Here is a 19,456-nt window from a genome sequence, read left to right as displayed (position 1 = left end):
AAAGTACTCAATATTTTGTTTGAGAATAGAAGTGTTTTTCATAAAGCTTAATTCTACTTGAAAAGAGATACTGGAGTGCTGCTGATTTCCAGATAGACACAATCCCCAAGACTGGTTGTAAATGAGTTTTCAGATATTGCCCCACATAATTCTCAAGCATAATTTGTCTCTGTCTTAGACACTAACAACCAGCCTTACAAATTTTTTTTGGTATGAGGAAGGAGTCTGAGCAAAATCAGACAGCTTGCAGGCCGTGGATAGCCTGGTATTCTGTGAGCAGCTGCAGAAATAGGTACCACAATAGAGACCACACCCACAAAAACCCCTTTGCAAAGCGAGTAATTTCACTTCCACCTTAATGTCCCTCTTCTTCCTCAGCACCTGCACTTCCTCCCCTCTCCCCAGCCGAACCCTCATGCCAGCTGGCGAGCCTGCAGCTACCTGCTGGTGGCACAGAGGAGGACGTGGAGCGTAGGGTGCTGCTGCACACAATGTGTGTGGTACTCAGCAAGTGTCACCTGCTCTCCAGGTGCAGCCTCCTCCCATGGCCCCTCCTGCCTCACGCCATCCATGCGTGAAGGAGGATTTGTTATGTGGCCTGGCCTTGCCCAGTACGTGGCCACATGCTTATCCTGACAGAAAATATGTCCACAGGATAAAATACAGGCTAGTGCGAAGGCTGCTGAGTGCCACTGCTGAAAAAGGGAAGAAGGATGAGTTTAATCTTGGTACCAGAGGGGCTGCAGGGAAAGGTTTGGGCTGGATGGGGCTCTAAATACTAGAATGAAAGTCAAGAAAATTCAGTGAATAAAGCACAGCCCAGAAAAGGATCTTTTAAATTATTTTCTTCAAAGCCTGGTGGCATAGTAAGGGATCAGCCTTCAGACACAGGAAGAGGCCCAAGAGGCATCTTGTTAGGAAAGAGTAAGGCGGCCATGGGACACCTGTCTCAGCACAAAAGCCAAACTGGCTTTTGCTGCCCCAGGAATGGGGACTGAGACTTTGATCTGCATGAGTTGGCTGGTCCTCCTCCTGCCAGGACAGCAGAATACATGAAGGTGAAGAATGTTGCTCCTCAGAATGGTGAGGGACCTCTTGATCTTCCTTCATGTTAGGATTGGCTTGATGGGTTTGGTTTCACCATCTGTGAAATGAGGATTTACAGAGAATCACGTTGATACTGTTAGACTGCCTTATCACTTTTATTTTTATTTGTTTTCTCCCAGTAGAGAAGAGGCAGAATCCCATTGGGCTAATTATGCCACGTGCCAAGAACAAAGGGCTGGTGATTTGAGCTTGCTGCCTGTTGCGCAGAGCGGATACACTACACAAAACAGAGAAGCCCATGGAAACAATACAGTGGCACTGGTCAGCAGAGCAAACAGCAGCCACAGCATGCGAACGCCACACCATCTTCACAGTGCTGGAGGCACTGGGGCAAACAAGAGCTTAACGGGGTTTGGAGGGGGAACAATGTGCAGCCCGGGGTGATGTTTACAGAATTCACTGGGGCAGCGAAATAGCCCACCGGAAAAATCTTTCGGTGGGTCATCAGGCTAGCTTTCACTGGGCAGGAAGCCACAGCGCGCGTCTCGCAGCACCAGACAAGCTGCGAGCGGCCTTAGAGGGCTTTAAGGGGTGTTTGTGCGTGCGCTTGTTGCACCTACCTGGCGGGCCAGGCAGGGGGCTCGCGGGAGGAGACGGCTCCCGGCAAGTGCAGCGAGCAGGGCAAAGGCCCCAGCGCTGCCCGGCCACCTGCCCAGGGAGCGGGCTGCCTTGGGCTCGGTGGGAGAGGAGGAGGCAGCGGCCGAGGCCTCAGAGGGTGGGCACTGGGAAACTCGAGGCCCGGTGTGAGGAGGGAGCAGCACGGGCTCGGAGCGGGCACTGCCGGGCGCTGCAAGAGCCCACAGCCGCGGGCACAGCGGGCCCGGGCGAGGCGCCGGCTTGCGCACGGCCGGGGCCGGGTAGAGTCCGCCCCGGGGCCGGCTCAGCGCAGCCGCCGGCTCCGCCCCGGGGGCCACATCGGCGGAGGGGGGAGCGCTCTGCCGAGCTTAGCCGTGCCCAGCCCGCCGAGCGGAGCAGGTAGGCGCGCTGCTGCCGCCCGCCCCAGAGGGGCTGGGGAGCGGGGCGGCACGGGCCGGGGGGCGCGGGCCGGGACGGCGCAGACAGGGGCTCCCTCCACGGCGCCCGGACACCCCGCTCCACTCGACGTGGGGGTCTCGGCGTGGCGGGACGGGGGCCGTGCCCGGAGGGGACTTCCCGGGGGTGTTCTGCGGGCCTTTCTTGTGGCCGGGGCGGGAGCCCCCAGTGCGGTTCGGCAGCCCCGCGGGGGCCGGCAGCCCCGGGCACCCCCGCGCCCCTCCGGCGGGGCTGCGTGCGGGCCGGCTCGGGGCGCCACTACCCGCTGCTGGGCGCCCCCAGCGCGCCCCTCCACACTCGAGAGGGGGCTGAGCTGTGATCCCCTGGCGGAGCTGCTGTGCGACCTGAGACCGCGCCAGGTGCAGCCGACGCAGTGCCCGCAGGAGCGGGTCCGGCTGGCCCGGCGGGTTGCTGCTGTGCGGGGGATATCGGCCGAGTGCCTCTGCTGCCTGCCGATGAGACTGGGCATACAGCTGGCTTCAGTCAGCTCTGTCTTGATTGATTTCCAAGATGTGGATTAGATGCTTCCGTAGCGATCTTACCCTATTACGACTACAGAAATCTGGTGCTGGCCCAGCCTGCTGTGTCCCTTTTTCCTTCCTTCCTTCCTTTTAAAGATCCCTGTGAGCAGTTCAGAGTAGTGCTTGCAGTTCAACAGCTGGATAGATGCTTTAAATGCGAATTGTATTTGCAATATGACTGGTAACAAATCTGTTGATAAGGGGATAGCGGCTTGTTGCACTCCAGGCATGCTGATTCTGGTCCCGAGCATTAAAGCTCTGCTGTGAATGCTTTCATATAAAATGGAGTGTTTGGTACAAAAAATAAGAAACCAAGAACCCAAACCCAACCACCCTGGGATCTAAATATTGGATTCAGTAAACTGTAAAGCTGGTTTAGGATAAAGCATTCCTATGTATTGGACACGCTCTGGCATATTGTGTATAAGATGAGAGCGTGAAACTTACTAGTTGTGCAAGGGAGGGACAGTGTGCTATTGCAGTGCTCCCAGAGGCAGTGGCTGGGGAGAAGAGCTGCTCTTGGAGATCTTTGAGCTGCTGTTGAGGGTGGAGGTTCACAGGGATGTAACACATCCCACCACTTGTGAGGCCTCTGGGTTGTTAGCTTCTGACAACACCCGTGTGCTTCTGTGCAAGCGAGGGTGAACAGCTGGAGAGTGCTGTCTTGAAATCTGCCATCAGTGATACTTCCCCTCCATGGGTTTTTTGGTTTTTTTTTCCTTTCTCGGACATCTTGGGCTTAAGAAAAATCCCCTTCAAGGCCTGAGATGTGAGCCTGCTGCTGTGAAGCTTGCTCACTGCATGGGAACTGTCAAGCAGAAGCCTGTGATTAGAATAATTTTAGTGGACCACAAGGTCGAAGTGTAGAAACACTGCTCTGAAAATCTAGATGGAGGTGTTTAGTGAGAGAAGTATTCTCAGTAGTGTGCTGCTGTATGCTGATGTCAAGCATATGACAAACTGTAAAAATGACAAATTACTCTGCTCTTATTAAATACTTCATGAGCACTAAGTGGGAAGAAAGTGCTAATGAGGCAGAAAGGCACTGGGTGGTACAGTGAGTGACCTGTTCTGCAGTGTCACTGCAAGGGCATCAGAAGACCTGCCAGCGTTCCATAGCAGAACTTCTTGCAACAGTGAGGTGGTATTTAAAGTTTACATTTGTGTTTGGTCTTTTGGTGGGAGCAGAACTCCTAGAGCTGCAGTTGTGCTTCTTTACCAAAAATATAAATTCCTTGGGTGTTTGCTCATGCTGGGCAGCCCACACAGGTGAGAGGAATCTTTGCCAACTGCTCTGCAAGCCTGTGTGTGGATTTGGAGTGGCTCAGAGGAGTGAGTAGCCTCACCTCACTCCTAACCTTGTGTCATTTAGCACCCCTTTTAGAGAAGGATCTTGCTGCCAGGATATCTTTGCTTGGGGTAGCCTCTTTGGACATAAACCCTTCTTTGGCTGCATTTCTCCATCCTTGTCAAGAGCTCTGGGGGCCACTGAGATGATGTTCTCAGCCTTGTGCTGCAGGGCTGGGTGAAGTCTTGCCGTGTTTGTTCAGCTTCCTACCTGTGTGTGACAGAAATAGAGCAAGACGCAAGCTGAGTGCCTGGAGAGAGCCCTCCCTGTGGGCAATCTCTGTCCTGCTGCATGGAAGCTCCTCCCTTAAGAGGATTTAGCAGCTTTAATGATGTGGCTCATCTGGACTCTCTTCATTACTGTTATTGTCTCTATTTTAGTTCTCGGGTGACAGGCAGGTGTGGTGTGACCTACAACTGCTAGCTGGTGCAGGAAATGCTCTAACGAGGCCTTCCCACCGCTCCATGGAGTTTTCTTGTCCCTGCTACTCAAACTGCTCTGCTTCAAGCTCTTTGAAGTGCAAGGGGTGGTTTCACGTGAAATTTCCCATCTGACTGTAACCAAGGATAGGTTTTACCACTCTTCTCTCACTCTGTGTCCTGGTCTCATAGCTGTAGGGCAGTAAGGGTCTATTCAGGACTGCAGGTGTTCACGCAGTAGATGTTTAGGTCAGAGGGATGCAGGTGAGAGTTTTGAGACCTCTGGTAGCCACAGGCCCCAGGGCACTTTTCAAACCGTGGCTGTGGTTCTTGGTGCCTGCTGGCATTGCTGCATCAGGAGGCACACAGCACAGGCAAAAGCATTGCCACAAAGACCTTTGGGCACTGATGGGATAGGGTCTGTTATGGGAATGCCAGGGGGCTTGGATCATGCTATATGAAGCAATATTACTTCTCCACTTTAATGGTGCCTGTGGCATGGCAGCCACCTTTTTCCTGGTCTAGTTCCCTTGGCCAGTGAGTGGGAAGTGCTAGAGGGGGTGGGTTCTGTCGGGGCTCAGGCTCTGTTTGAGTAGCTTGGAAGGCTGGAGGAGGTAGCAGTTATTTCCAGTGGGCCTGTGTAACAAGGGGTGGCTGGAGCCACAGCCTTCTTGCACTTACTCCTCAGTTTCCATTGTGGAAAAACTTACGTGCACCAAAGTTAACTTATTACTGCCAAGAATTATGGCATTCACCCTAGAGCGCCTTAACTTCACCTCTCTAAAATAGGAGCATGACATCTTTATCCCCTTCTTCTCTCCCTCTCTTCTTCTTTATCCCTGTCTTCATTTGTCTCTGCACATGGATCATGCCATCCAGAGTTGTGGAGTCCTTTTGTGCAGCAGAGGGGTAGCTGGGCCCTGTAGCCTACCCACCACCATGTGCTTGTCAGCTTTAATGGGCAAAGAAATAAACTGTGTCCTTGCACTAATGCATCTGTTGGAAGAATGTGGGATTGGAGCTTTCTACGGGCTACTGATTAATGACAGACGTGTGAAGGGATGGCTGAGTGTGCCACCTTTCCTTTAGAACTGTCTAATGAGATGCAATCATTACCTAACCACCTCTGTGTCTTTTTGGCTCTTCTGTGTTCTTAGAGGGAATGAAATGGAGGAAAGGCTAAAAATTACAGGCTGTCTTGGCATGGTGAAAGGAATAATACAGGAGGCACGGTCAGCGCCAGCAGTTCCTTGACGGCTGGTTGACTGTGGCACAGCGTGTTTGCTGAAAGCTCTCTGGGCTATCAGGGCCTGGAAACACTGAAGCAGTTAATGGCTGACTTCAGTCTAGATGGGGTGGTAAGTGAGGCAAAGGAACTGTGTAGTGGAGATTGCTTAAATCACTTCTTGTGTGCACTCTCAGATTCAGAGCTAGCTAATTTTCTGGAAGAAGGATGAGGCATTACTGTGAGCAGCTCTGCAGAAGGGACTGTCTGGCTGCTCAGAGGAGAAAAAGGGAATAAAACAGTAGCCTGTGGGGATGGGAACAGGGATTGGAGACTGCCAGCTCTGAACCCAACCAGGTGTCTCTTTGAACAGGGGGAGGCTGGGTGGTTTGTGGCTCATCCAAAGTAAATACAGGAGAGAAAGGGAAGGAGACTAAGCTGGGGACAGGCTTTGTCCTCTGGGAAGAGGTGCGTGCACAGGCTGTCTGGCTGACTGCTCTAGTTCTTTGTCTCCTTGCTGGAGCTTCAGAACTGGGACAACACCTACTGGGACACCACCATTTAAAAGCAAGTCAAACCAAAGTCCAGTGCATGTACTTAATATCTGAAAGTTGCTGGTGTGGTAAGTGCCCTGACTGTCTTTAAGGAGCTCAGGAGCTGAGAAAGACCAGAGGAAGAACCTTGCACAAAAAGATGAAGTACTGGTGGAATTTGTTCAGGATGCTGCTGGGCTGCTGATTTTAGTTGCTTTGCAGCACAGCCTTGAGGCAGGTGCATCATGAAAGCGCTTTACCCTTTACTACACAATTGTTACTGAGCTGTAAGCAGATTGCTGATCTCTTCCAGTATGATGATAATCCCATGGCCATGTGTACTGGAGAAATGCTGATCTGGGACGAACTGTATACATTGGGATATCCAGCAGCCTGAAGATTTAAAGTTATATAATGGGGAGTTCCCTTTGTAGGCAAAACAAATATTCTTCAGTCTCTCATATGCAAGCAAAAGAACAGTTGAGCTGTCAGAGCTGCAGCCATGTGCCTTGAGCTAAGCTGGTCTTCCCACAGCTGGAATTGGGAACTGCCCTTGGTCCCTCTTGTTCCCATTGTCAAGGAAGTAGTTTGGGAAAGGAAAGGAATTATCTCAGAGGGGTTTGCACAGCAGGGACTGAACATGCTGTAAAGTAACTATACCTGTTGGGAACGAAGGAGGCTGTGTCCCAGAGTTGTTCTGGAAAAGGGGTTACAGTCAGTGGATCTAAACATATTCTTCTCCAGCATCTTGCTTGGGTCACTGCCTCTGTGATCCATGAGGTTTCTGTGCCCTTGCCAGGAGGGTTCAAGGGACTACAGAGGAATGTGATGCCCTCAGCTCCTGCCTCTACGGGAGAGGCTTCATGCAGCACCTTGTCTCTCTAGTTCTAAAAGTAAGCTGCTCCAGGATGCTGGATTTTCTTGGGCGGGTACACCAGACTGGCACAGGTTTGAGCGACCTGGCTCTGGGGTTTTGTGCATTGGGTTCCTGGAACAGCATGCAGGGCAGGTGTGGAAAGGGCATTTTTGACACTTGACTAGGACTTCAAGGGCTGCTTCTGTCATCCCATAATATAAGAATATGCAAATCCTTAATGCCCGGAGCTGGTATGTCTCCTGTGATAGATGGTAAGCAGTTTTGTCGGGAATCAGTTGCAAAGTCTAAATTAAATAGATCATGTGTACTAACTTAGTCTAGTTAGACCTTTCCAGGGAGGCTTCTATACCTTTTGTGGCATTTCAGTTTGTAAGTGTTCTAGTAATAGAGAAAAAAATATTTGTGTTGGGAGTGTCTTATTCCCTTCCTATATGATTTTTTTCTGATTTCTTTTTGGTCATGCAAATGGCTTACTTAGTATTACTTGGAATGTGTGTGGAAAGAAATTGAAAAGAAGTTCTTTGTTCAGTGGTGAGAGTCAAGGGGTTTTTTGGACTTTGGTCCCCAGAGTTATGGCTGCTTTCAAAAGTTGCTTTGCAGACTACTCTGCTCCTCTCCTCTCTGCTTGTAATAAATTAATTTGTAGAGTACTCTTTGCATAAAAAGGTGCTGTTCTGAGTGGTGTGGTAACAGGACACTGTCTCTAGGGCTGCATTGGTTCTGGGGCTTCTTTCATGTGGTGCTGTGGCACAGTGTCCTCTTGCCTGCTGTGGAATTGGTCGTTGTGTCTGTTGTGGATTGAAGTGGCTGGTAATGAGTCAGTCTTGAGTGGCTTTGCTGGAATGTCCTCAGCTTCCCAGTGTGCTTCCTCAGCCTCTTGTTCCCCTCGCTCCCTTTATTGTGTCATGGAGCTAGGCACCCTGTAAGACCCAGAAGCAGAGCAGGACTCAGATTAAGGAGACAGTGCTGACCTGCAGGTTAGCAAGGCTGTTTGCCCTTGCTGCTGCCTTGTGTTTTGCACTGACCAAACAGATATGGGAACTATTCTGCAGCATCTGTGCTGCATGATTGAAGAAACTGGGGCTTAAAAGGCAGGCAGGAATTCTAATTATGGTCATCTCTGAAGTCTTTCAGGGGAGGGAGGACCAGATAAAACTCCAGTTGCCTAAATGTACTTTCCCAACAGTCTGAGAAGCTGCTGGACTCTTCTTTGCATTCAGGTCTCTTTCTGATTCCGGCTTGCAGCTATGCACACGGAATAGCTAAAGAGCTCTCTGAGCTGTGCAGTGAATCTGCCTATTCCCCGAGGAAGCTCCTTTAATTAGAGAGGACTTCTGCTCAGCAGCTGCTGTGGAACTGTGCTAGGCCGCAGCTGTGTGGAGAAGCCCTGGTGAGCCGTGTGAAACAAGGTAAAGGCACAGCCCTTCCCTGGTTCTCATGGGTCTGCTTAACTTTTCTGACTGCACAGGAGTGGGGGAAGAGGCTTCAGGAACAAGAGGAGTTCCTGCAGGCTGGTGGTGTGGGGGAGTGGAGCGCTGTGTGATAGATCAGCCCTGCCAGTGAGCCCCAGCCCCTCCTCCAAGTGGGCCTTGCTGCAGGGGTGGCTGCTCCCTGTGCACAGAGCCCAGCAGCTCCTTTGCTCCAGATCCTCCAAGGGTGAGAACACCTCGTGAAAGTGCAGCTGTAATTGGGGTGGTCCTGGCTGCTCCTGAGGAGTTGGTGATGCCCATAGCTGCTGATGCTTCTCCTGCCTGATGTGAGAGGACCTGAAATGTTGGAGTTTCCTCTTGCCCTTTCTCACTGGGGGAGGTATTCTGACTCAGGGCTTCCTGGAATGAAACTGAGGTGACAAAAAGGCAGTTGCCAAAACTTCTTGGTAATTTTTTAATGTCAAAAACTGCATCAAACTGGCTGCTGCCTTGGCAGAAGAGACTACTTCAAGGAAGGGCTATTTTGAGGAATGGCAAGCTGCTTTAATTCCCAAATCCAAGACCTCAAAGGCTTCTTTGATTTGGTGCTGCAGTCCTGCTGGTGGCCTCAGAGCCTGAGTGTTTTTGCATTCATTACCAGTCCATCGTGTAGCAGCTTTGAAGGCTGTTGTGGCAGTGATTTAGACTTCATCCTGTAGTAAAACACTAGGTTCCTTCTTTGTGTAGCTTCAGGCAGATAGGAAACCTCTTCCTATCCCAGCCACCAGCAAGACCCACCGGTGTGTCTACAAGTAGGTGGCCGTGCACTGGTGCTACCCCTTGGGAACCCAACAGTTGCTCCTTGTTTGCCCAGAAGAGAGGCAGCCTTTGCCACGGGGTGTTTGCTGTCACGAAGAGCAGCCTGTGCAGCCATGTGTGAGCTGAGGCAGCTCAGCAGCTGTGTGGTGCTGTCTGATTGTTATTCCATAGGTCATTCCTGTGCCCAGGATCTCAGCCCTGGTGCCCTGTGATGGTGGGAGGAGGAGCAGGCAATGGGGCTTTGCTGGGCTGGGTTTCAAGCTGCTGCAGTAGCAAGGGGTGGGTGTGTATGCTGGGGGCAGAGGGAGCCATGGGTGACAACCATAACCTGCCCAGGTAGTGTGCATGAGACCTCTTGCTGTGGTTCTAGGGGATTGGTGAGTTTGGCTTGATTAAAAATTGTAGAGCTGATGTGAAATAAAACCAGCTGGGTTGTGAGGGGAAATACAACAATACAGTGGGACAGAGGCAAGCAAGAAAAAATTGTGTCTGCAATCCTATTATGAAGTAGTCTTAGCCTCAGTCATGGTTTATTGATTAAAGATGGAACAGTCTGCATTTTTTCCCTCTGAAATGGGAGCATTTATGTCTGCACTGAGGCTCATCGGATTATTTGTAAATTAGTTATTCCGAGTTCTTTCTTATTTTAAAGTAAATACCTCTCAACTACTCTTTTCCATCTTATTCTTCTAGCATTCCTCCATCAAATAGTCTTTGGAAATATTTATGCTCTAAATATAGAAAAGGAGACCTTTTCAGGAAAGAAAAGGCCACCCAGCTTCTCTTGGTTCAGATTCAGCTGAACCCGTTTTCCAGACCAGTGTGCATAGGTCTGCAGACTCCAAGGAGGCCCCTCTTTTTCCCAAAACAGACCCAGCTTTTCAAAGTCTTGCTGTCTTTTTTAACTGCCAAATTCCTAGGGAACCATATGTCTGTTCTTCTTGGCTTGAAACAGTTCTGTCCAGAACCTACATATGTAGTGCTTAGAAGGATTGATTGATTATTTTCTTGTTTTGGGGTGGTGTTGGAGGAGTGATCTTAACTGCAGGTGGCAGGTCTGTCACTAATCAGTGTTTTTGTATTGCTCCAGTTAACTCTGCTGGGATTCCTTGCATGGTAATGTAACAATCGTCAGGGTAGCAAAACCGCTCTGTGTTGCAGCCTGACTTGGAGTTTAGGACCATCTTCATAGAAGGGCAACCAAAAGTTTTTGGGTATCTCTTCCAGCTGGCTAAGTGTTTTCTAGAGGACCCCTTTGCTTTCCAGTCTTGTCTTGCTGAGATTTCTTATTGTGGCATTTCACTTCCTAAAATGCTCAGACTGGGAACAAAGCAGCTTCGCTGCAGCTTCTGTAACAGCTCATGCTGTGTTATTCTTGCTCCTCACAGTGTTGCTCTTTACTGCTGTACAATGTTGCTTTCTTTTCCATTTTCTGTCTCCTGTCAGAAGAGCTTGGCATGAGGAGAGTGTTCTCTAAAGGTGAAAGGAAAAAGTGCTAGACAATGCTGCCGTACATCTGAGAGACTGTACAGCAGCCCCTGTTGGGACTGACTGTTCCAGAGCAAGGTTTGAAATAGCTTCTGTGTTGCATCCTCAGAGTGATCAGGGCAGCAAGGGGTTTGGCTGTTGTGGCTAGGTACTGCCAGTTATAAATACGAAACTATTCGTATTATTTACCATGATGTTGGAGAGGGAAAATGTGGTTGAGGTGAAAGTTTTTTAGTACCAGGAAGTGACTCAAAATATCTGTGATTTAAAGTCCTCACTTTAGGGCTTTTCTTGCCCTCCTGCCCTCTGTATGTCATCATTTTGGAAATGGGCTGCTTGAGACAGAATCCCTTCCTCAGGAGCTTTTTATAGTTCCAGCTTTCTCTTTTCATTTGTACCCTTTAGTGGTGTCAAGTGGCATCTGTGGCATGAAACTCAGGATGTTGTGAAATGTTCATCCCCAGACTGTCTGTGGCAATGCTCCCCATGTCAGCAGGGCCGACCACGCTCCAGCAGGGCACAAGGTCTCCTGTGACCCTGGGGTGGTCTGGTGGAAGTACAGCTTCTTCTGGGGCACAGGCTGGGTCAGGGAGTGACCTTCTGTGGCTGTGTCACTGCTGCCACACACAGTGGCAGCACAGTGTGTGTGATTCTGTACCACTGAGGCTGGAGACTCCAGGCTCAGCTGGCGCTGCCTGCTTGTAACAAATGGTGTGGCTGAGTTGCCTTCCTTGCCTTCCCTGGCGTGCAAATCTGGGAGAGATCACGAGGTGCTTTGTGTGAGAATCTAGCAGGAATCCTGTACTTCTGATTGCTGTACTGTCAGCCTGCAGTGGGGGCCTTCAGGTTGGAGGCCCCTGGTGACGGTAGGGCAGACCTTGCTGAAGAGGGGCAATTGTTACAGCTGCTGATCTGTGCTCTTCTGTTCTAGAATCTCAGGTAGCAGTGCCAATGTACTAGCAGGGGCACAGGAGTGGTTAAGTAGCTAAATATTAGCAAAAGGTCTATTTGGCAAAACCAAACAAAGTCTATTTGGCTGTTTCCCATAACAAGCCAAAAGATGTATCCCCTTGCAGCCTGAGGCACTTTCCTGTGGCAGTAGGACTTCTTTTCACTTTCCAGTCATGATGGGTTTGCAGTACTCTTCCAGTTCTACTTAATCTGTGGCTAAAGGGTTAAAGCCTCAGCTTCTTTAGGTCAATGCCTTGCTATCAGTAAAGAGTCTGATACAAAGCACGTGATATGATTAAAGTAGACTATTAGCCTGTCTCTTCTGTTGTTCAGGGAAGATTACTTAATTCTAAAGCTTCACAGTAATTTAGAGTAACAAGCCAGAGGCCTCTTCTGTTTGCTCTGTGGTGGGTACTGGGTTTTTGCTTTGTTTGTTGGTTTGGGGTTTTTTTCTGCCGCTTGAGAGCATGTGGAAGTACTCTAGGGGGAGAAGTCTTGGGGAGAATCCTGGTGGCAGAGGACACTTCCATTCTCCAGTGGGCTGTCAGCTGCAAGGGCTTCATTGCTCTGGTGAGTCAGAACAGTTTGGCAGGGTGTCTGAGCTCCTCCAGAGGTTTAATCTGAGAAGGATGAGGGAGTGCTCATTGCCCTGTGCCCTACTGAGTAGGCAATCTCTAGTACTTGGACTTAGAAGTGTCTGGCTTCAGCTATGAGATGAACTCCAGGACAACCTGCAATTACTGGCAGTGGTGCTGGGTAAGCTCAGCTTCCTTCCTATGCCACGTGCTGGTGCCCAGGCTCTGCTCAGCTTCATCCACCTGTCTGTGGAGATGTAGGGTGTGAAGGCCCAATAAGCAGAGGGCAGGTAGAGAGAGAAGTTGTTTGTTTAAGTGTTGTGCAAGTTGCTAAGCTGTGGAAAACTTCCTGCCCCTGAAGTAAAACTACTTTCCCTGCTAATTCCTGAAAAAAAAGGGTAGGAAATCCTCATTTCCCAGGTCAAGCAGATGCTGTAACTTCTCAGAAACATGTTTGTCATAAGTGTGTTGAATCTAACCACCCACTAGTTACTTGCCCTAGCATCAGAGAAAATGGAAGTAACTGAAAACCAGTTTGTTTGGAAGGAGAACTTTACAATAAAAAGTCCTCGACCTTGACCTCTTGCATTTTATGGGGGGAGGAGGAAGCAGGAAAGATAAAAATCAGTTCTACTACCTGGCTCCTACCTAAATCTCACAGTCTCTGTTGCTGTTGCATAAAATAGAAAAAAAGGCTTTCTTCCTGCCTGGATTGTGGTAGCTTTTGGGTGCCCTGGCAGGGTCTGAGGAAGGTGTCTTCAAGCCAAGTGGCATTGGGAGGGATATTGTGCAACTCCTTGGAGGAGACTTGTTGACCTCCAAGGCATTGCTTGCATGAGAAGGGAGATAGGGGAGCCTGTCCTGTGCATGTACTTTCACCTGGGATTTCCAGGCTGATGACTGGCACAGGGAAACACAGAAACACCTTGTGCTGCAGAACCATGCTGGGGAGAGGCTTATCGGGTAAGCACAAGCAGAATGCTCCTTGTCTGTGCTGGTCTCCCTGCTGCAGTTTGGAGTGCAGGTCCTGCTCACAGCTTTTGCTCCTCTTTGGGAAGGTGTGGGGCAGGCCAGAGCAGGGGGACTGCTTCTGACGCACTGATGCCACTGACAGATGGCAGTGGGAGCTGGTGGGCACATCCATTTCAGAGGTTAGGTTTGCAGCCTGGCAGCTCCAAGTGCAGAAAACAAAGCTGAGCTGATCTCGTTGTTGAAGCGATTAAAGAGCCAATGTAGTCAAGTGACAGAGTTGCCCAACCAGTTTTGTGAAAACTCTGCATTTTTACTGCATTGTGTGCTGGCTTTTAGTCAGTGTGGAGACCTCTTTCTGGACCCGACCTGCAGAGCTTGTTGCACAACTAACATTCTAATACGTGGTAATTAAAAAGAGAAAGCCCACTAAACTCTACTTTTGGCTATTTCTTCTGTCTGCTATTTTTGGTAAGTTGATTAATGTCTTCTACTTGTTTTTTTGTGGTTTTTTTTTTTTTTTTTGTAGGGGGAGAGGAGAATCAGATGACTTCTGGGACAGTTTGTCAGGTTTGGGATTGGTTTTTTCCTCCCATTTTTGGCAGATTTCTTTCTCTGGTCTTGATGTATGGAAAGTTTTGCTTAAATCAGAGAAATGCTGTCCTGCAAATACTGTCATGCTGTGCAAGCATGAGTGTGTAGGCTGAAAATAGCAAAGAACTTTCTCAATTTGCCAGTTGTAGGGACTGAAGATGTACTTAAATGTTGGCTTTCAGTCTGAAGTGTGAAGGCCAGATGTTCTCAAAATGTGTTACACTGCTTGTAAACATAGAGATAAAAACTGACGCTTCTAAAACCTCTGCTGCTCTTTGATACTGAACTGTGGGCTTGGTTTCTTCTTAAGGATATGATAGTGGTTTATAAATGTCTGATCACTTCCTGTCGAGCATCAGAAGTACATTTCTAAAATACGCATTTCCTTTTGACAAAATATGCAGCACATACTTGCTGTGATAAGGCACACTGAAAAATCTGTGCCATCGTTGGAAGTCCTACAGGTGCTTTCTAATCCAGGATCTTGCTGGGGAATGCAGTTGCTAGTCAGATAATTCACACAACACTGTATTAATTATAATCACTGTATTAATTATAGAAGTCAGACAGAAATCTGCATGTCTTACCAGGTGGACCAGGAGCAAGTCTACCTTTTCATTGTGAGCTGATAAGTTCCCTCAAAAACTATTTCTCAGGAATAGTTCTTTCCAGTGGTATTTCTGCAGTACCTTCTGCAGCTTTTGCCTTGCTCTAGTCTGCTCCCTTTGCCCCTCTGTAGCAAATGCAGAGGGACTGCATTCATGTTTGAGTGTCTGTCCTGCAGATGTCTTGCAGATGCTGTTAGGGTCTCTGTTCATGTCTGTGCTGGTAGTTTGAAGTTTGCAGGTAATTGAGTGTGATGCTGCAGTTTGCAGGCTGATATAGCTATGCTGGTCTTTCTGTGCTTAGCCCTCAGACCATCTCCTGTACCATTGAAGATGACTACTTCAGAAGAAACTCTCTAGTAGTAGATGGAATAAGAGAGGATCTGATTTGTTCTGTTTTCAAAATTTGTAATATATAGAAATACTTTTCTATCTTGTACTGACACCTTCCTTCAAAAAGAAAGTGTATCCGTATCACTAAGATATATTACATATTATATATATATTTATATTTACATGTGTGTATGTGCCTTAATTTTTAGGATCCAGCTTCTCCCTTCATCCTTCCACTATAACTTGTGAAGAGATGCTATTTGGAAAATTTCCATGACAAACATAATCTTGTTTATGTTTTCAAGGTCAATACACAGCTGGTATTATGTCAGTGAAGCTTAAAGGAAAGTTCAGTGAATTCAGACTTGGGTCATTCATCAGCTCTGTGGTTATTTGCTTGCCAGAGACAAGATGTACCTCCCAGGTGTACTGAAAGTCTAAGGCCTTTGTATATTAATGTCAACAAGATGAACTCCTTAGGATATGCTTTGTACGTTAATGGGGCTGTAACTTACAGTCCCTGCCCTGAGGGCAGTGATGTACCTGGTTAACAGGAGACTTAGTAACTCTGTCATTGTTCATTAACTGGTACTGGTGTGTGAAGCTGTCCTGTCTCATCAGTCATGATCAGGAGACTTTCTGATTGCCAAATGTCTGTTCTGCATGTGCATGGATAGAGAAGCAGCTGGGCTTTGCGGTGAAGGGTTCATAATCCTGCAAAGAATGACCTCCTCAGCCCCATGGCTTTGTGAGCTGCCCCTTCCCCAGTCTCTCCTGCGTGGGGATGTCTGCTTTGGAGCTGGGAAGTGGCCATTTAGTGAGCAACTCTAGTGTGCTGGCTTCTGTGGTTTCTGGATTGGGATAACACTGTAAAAAGTAACTGCACTGGCCTTCAAAATGGCCTCAGCCTCACGCAAATTACTGTGCAGATAAACATCTTTATGGAACCAGCAGCATGGTGATCCCTTCCTGGGGACACCTGCTAGTTGGGCAGAGGGAGCCAGTTGTGCAGCCTGAGTACAGCAGTGGGAGTTCCATCTCCAGGATTTCTTGGTGGATCTGTCTGCAAATGAATCCAGCTAACTCTGGCCAGTGTTGTGGTGTGAGAAAGAAAAGACAGGGAGGTGAGACAGGATCAGGGACAGCTTTAGGTATTTTAAGTGTCCAGGCTTGTAATATCTTGAGGGAAATGACCTGTTGCAATGTGTAAGACTTAACCTAAGTGAGGAAGGTGGTGCTTGCTTGTTGTGTCAAGAAGCACCTGCCATTCTTAAAATCATCTGTGGCTGCTTTGGAGGTTCCTTCAGTGCATCAGCTATACTTTCACTCAAAGATTCCCCCCTTCCACATCAGATACAAGATGTGAGAGAGGATCAGGAGCCTTAGGGTATGTTGCAGAACCTTAGTTCATAGTGCTGTCTGCTGCATCTCTGCCTCTGTCAAACTGGAAGTTTCTCCTTGAGCAGGCAGGAGGGATAGCAGATCTGAGCCATCATGCCAACCTTACAGGGCATTCGAGGTGTTTGGGGGGGCAATGGAAATAGCAGCTTGTCAAAGCCAAACCTGGTGCTGGTTTGACCCCATCCTAGCCTGGTAGAAGTTGGTAGTAGCATGTCCTATAGGGTCTACCTTAGTTTTATGTCCCCTGGTGTTAGAGCCTGAGGGATGCTGGTGGGGAGCAACTGGTCAGAGTACACAGAAACAACCTGCAGCTTCTTTGTAACCAATCATTTACTGTCCTTAAGCAATAGGATGTGGAGAAGAGGAGACAGCATCCTCAGGCTATGTAGATACAGTCAAATGTGAATGCTCTTTGCCTGAGCTGGAGTATTGGGACTGACTTTCAGAGCTCAGTGTGCTTGGGAACATGTGTGCTGTCCTTAAGGGTTTGCATGATCTTTGGACTTTTTTGTAAATCTACTGAGACAGTGATTTACACAGCTGTTCTGCTCTGGTTTGTTTTGTGGTTCTTTTCTTTCATTGCTCTCATAAATGAGCCCCTTATTTGTGCTGTACAGTAACTTGGCAGCTGAGGTGTTTCAGCTGCCAGAGCTCATCAGGGAGAAACCTGTGGAGTGAGCGTGAGGGTGGCTGCAGAGGACGGCTGAGCCCTTCCCAGCACGGCCCAGGCATGTACAGAGTTAGCCTGGGCCAAATATCATTAACTTCACTGAGCACCAAGCATGCAGTGCTTGCTGGGTGAGGCAGTACAGGATCTAATTGGATAGAGCAGAACTGCAATTAAAAATTAACTTAGCCTCTCTGCCCCTTGACTGATGTGGTTATAATGTCTGCACATGAATTTTGCCTCTCCTGCCTCTGTGGCCAGTGCAGGTCAGGAGGCAAAGGCATTCAGCTCTCCCCATATCACCTGTCCTTCTCTGGGGTCACCTTTTACAGGAGGGGGACTGGGAGTTTCATAGGCTCCTGTGACAAAAAGAAGTTAATTTTTGAGCTGTGGTGGGACTCCTCTGCAGTTGCTAACAAGGCAGGTCTCTGTCTGCATCTCCTCAGGCACACATGTCCTGGATTTTATGTTCCTACTCCGCATGCAGGTCTTGCTGTCATTGCTGTTGCTGGGAGAATGATGGGCCTGAGACCTGGAGGTCACAAGGGGACAGGAAGTTATCACTGATGCCAGTCTAGTCTGTGAAGACTTGTTCCATTCCTTCCTGGTAGGAAACCCCTGAGTTCTGGATCAATTGATGCCTTTCTGGAATTAGTTCTCCCTTCAGGTCCTGGATCTGATCACTGGGCTAATAAACACCCTGGATCAACTTCACAGCAGCTAACCAGGCTGTGTTGGCAACCAAGTTTTTGTGGCACTAGTGCCTCAAAGCAACACTGCAGAAGTAATCCTGCATATCTTTAGAAGATGGAGAATGAGAGGTTGGAAGAAATGCATTCTGCAAGCTGATGGTGTCTTATGAAGTCCTCTACAGAGCTGGCATCAGTCTGGTAATGACAGGGAAAAATTGCATGTGTATGTACAGGACTGTTGAAAAGATTGGATGTTGCTGGTTGGAGACGAAGATTCAAATGGTCAAAGCAGTAGGAATGGAGAGGGAGAGAAAAAAACAAATAATTGTGGACAGTCAGTGGAATTTGAAAGCTGCAGACTTCATGTATTTAACCTTGCATGCATTGCTGCAAGACATTAAAGCTCAAAACTTGACCAACTTCAGAAGGCAAACTTCAGCTTTTACTGCAGCACTAGCTATGGTGCTTAAGTTGGCTTTTTGGCACCGAGTGGCATTTGGATATGCCTGGTTGTGCTAACTCCAAGCTCATCTGCTTCCAAACCTGCCTTATCTCAAAATTTGTTGAGCTTCTGCTTCTACTGTATGACAGTGTTGGTCTCATGACTGTACAATTTCAGAAGATGGAGTTTTGAGGAGTTTCATTGATGTAGTGGACAAAAATAAGTTAATTTGCAAAGAATAGAAAACTGGAAAATCTGTAATATTTCAGTGAAGCTCTAAAGTATCTTAAAAGCTTGAAGCAAAACCTTTAGATGCTTTTCTGACGTGAAAACTGTACTTTGAATTACTTTATAGCTAGGGGCTATGAAAGAGATAGGTTGCCCTCTGGCAAGAAGAGAATGGTGGATAATGCTGTAATGCTGTTGGGATTGGATATTTGTTTTGGGGTTGTGTTTTTAATAAACATTGAAGATGGTATGCCTTTAACAAATAGCTAGGAGTAGAAGAGCCCTGTTAGCAGTATTGTATTCTAGTTACCTCAGGCATATCTTCTTTCCCAGTAAACTTGCTTTGCTGCTTAATTAGCTGAAATAACTTTTATAATGATCTTAAAAGCTTTGCAAATCTGTTTTCCTGACAAATCAAAACAATGTGGGCAGAGTTTAAGTAGGCAGCATACAGCTTTTGGTGCTAGGAAGCAAGTCAGTGAGTACTGGGACTTGCCCCTCCAGTTTGAAAATTAGAAGGATTGCACCTGGGGTCAGATGTCTTAAGGTAAGAAGTCCAGTGCATTGCGCAGGAATTTGTTAGCTAGCTTAGTTCTTGGCTAGGTTAAAAAAGAGAAAAACATATGTAACTCCCACAAGAGAAATTCATCATCACCTAGGGATCTGGCTGCCTTTGCATTCTGGTCAGACTCCAGGCTCTGGTTTGTGATCCTTATTAAGAGGAGATGTGTTCATGGTGAAGCCAGGAAGCAAGCCAGCTGGATGGGAAAATTCACATCTTAGTTATCTTCTCCAAGTGCTGCTTTAGGTGTTGGTGGCTTCCAGGACTAATGGCCTGAGAGAACATTTCTCCTGCAGAGGAAAGGAGGCATTCTGCTAGCAGAGAGCCTTCACTCACTTTTTCTAGGTTGGCAGTGATGCAGCTGTTGTTTAGTGCATCTGTGCTGGAACAGAACCAGCTCATGGTGATGGCTGCACCCAGGGGCCCTGAAAATGGCAATGCTGTGTGTTTGACATTTGGTGTACATATGGACCAGAAACTATTACAGGACTTTTCCATGGCTCATTTGAAGGACCTACTTTTGGGTACAAGTGGCTTTATGGCCTCTGACCTGAGGAGTTAACTGAAGAAAAACTGACTGAGGTGTTGCTAACTTGGCTGTGCAGTAAGAGCTCCTTAGGTGCAATGACCGCTATACAGATGAGATTTGAGACCAGCCT

General features: G+C 48.1%; 1 protein-coding gene across 2 annotated transcripts in view; it reads left to right on the top strand.

Annotated features, from left to right (window-relative positions):
• Positions 1-1,920: 1,920 nt before the first annotated feature.
• Positions 1,921-19,456, top strand: part of CD82 (CD82 molecule) — a 38,464-nt gene continuing 20,928 nt past the window's right edge. The window contains exons 1-2 of one of the 2 annotated variants that reach the window (XM_026794851.2): positions 1,921-2,082; positions 13,803-13,843. The gene's annotated coding sequence lies outside the window, so the exon portion shown is untranslated. The remainder of the gene's footprint in view (positions 2,083-13,802; positions 13,844-19,456) is intronic. The other variant, XM_005480127.4, reaches the window with a different exon arrangement.

This window comes from Zonotrichia albicollis, chromosome 6 (assembly GCF_047830755.1).
Source record: "Zonotrichia albicollis isolate bZonAlb1 chromosome 6, bZonAlb1.hap1, whole genome shotgun sequence".
Classification (NCBI taxonomy): Eukaryota; Metazoa; Chordata; class Aves; order Passeriformes; family Passerellidae; genus Zonotrichia; species Zonotrichia albicollis.
Note: the sequence above shows the minus strand (reverse complement) of the source record. Positions and strands in the feature narration are given on the sequence as shown.